Here is a 945-nt window from a genome sequence, read left to right on the forward strand (position 1 = left end):
AGAACTTACTGCTGCTTCAAGTATCCAACAAAAATACCAAATTAAAGTTATTTCAACAGAGTCTGTCACACCCTTCAATAATGGTGGTCAAAATATTAGAAGTGTAACTGCTTGTGATTGGAAACAATAAACGGGAGTAATCTCAAGAAACAAGAAGCAGTCTTTCATCGTGTCATAATTCACGGAATGTTAATACGGAACTGTCTGTAGTGGAAGTGTGATAGCAAAACCAAACACTGAAGGACTAGCGATAAAACTTTTCGTTTACTTATTAATCCAAACACGTTAGTAACTAGTCCAATTGCTACAGCATACGGAAACTGTTTCCACTAAGTGATAAGAAAATAGTCAACCTCAAGAAATTGGTATGAAGATGGTATTTGTTCTTTCGAACATGTCCGAAAGAACAGATACCATCGGTGACCATGTAGCTCTCTTAGAATGAAATGATAATTAAATCCAGACCCTAAGTTCTCGACAAGCGTTGATATACATCAACGGGGACAGTTGAAAATTTGTTCCCCGATCGGGACTCGAACCCGGGATCTCTTGCCCTCGATGGCTCAGATGGATAGAGCGTCTGCCATGTAAGCAGGAGATCCCGGGTTCGAATCCCGGTCGGGACACACATTTTCAACTGTCCTCGTTGATGTATATCAACGCCTGTCGACAGCTTAGGGTCTTGATTTAATTACCATTTCATTCAAGAAATTGGAGTCCTACATCCTTACAGGGCACATGTCCTTTTATAGAGCACTCTGCAACTAGCTTTTAGTAACAGTAAAGAGCCTGCCAATGAATAAGAAACATGACAAGCAGTATTTCACCAAACTCTTTGTTTAATTGACTGTATGTTTAGTAGTTAAAAGTTGCTGTTCAGAACGTTACGCAACCTTAAAATAACATTTCTTGTATTGCGAAAGAGAAAAGCTGGTGTTCAGAAAC

General features: G+C 39.4%; 1 non-coding gene across 1 annotated transcript; it reads left to right on the forward strand.

Moving 5' to 3' along the window:
- The first annotated feature begins 551 nt into the window (after positions 1–551).
- Trnat-ugu lies at positions 552–626 on the forward strand. Its single transcript has one exon. It is a non-coding gene; the product is annotated as a tRNA-Thr (tRNA).
- Positions 627–945: the final 319 nt, after the last annotated feature.

This window comes from Schistocerca americana, chromosome 6, assembly GCF_021461395.2.
Source record: "Schistocerca americana isolate TAMUIC-IGC-003095 chromosome 6, iqSchAmer2.1, whole genome shotgun sequence".
NCBI classification, from domain to species: domain Eukaryota; kingdom Metazoa; phylum Arthropoda; class Insecta; order Orthoptera; family Acrididae; genus Schistocerca; species Schistocerca americana.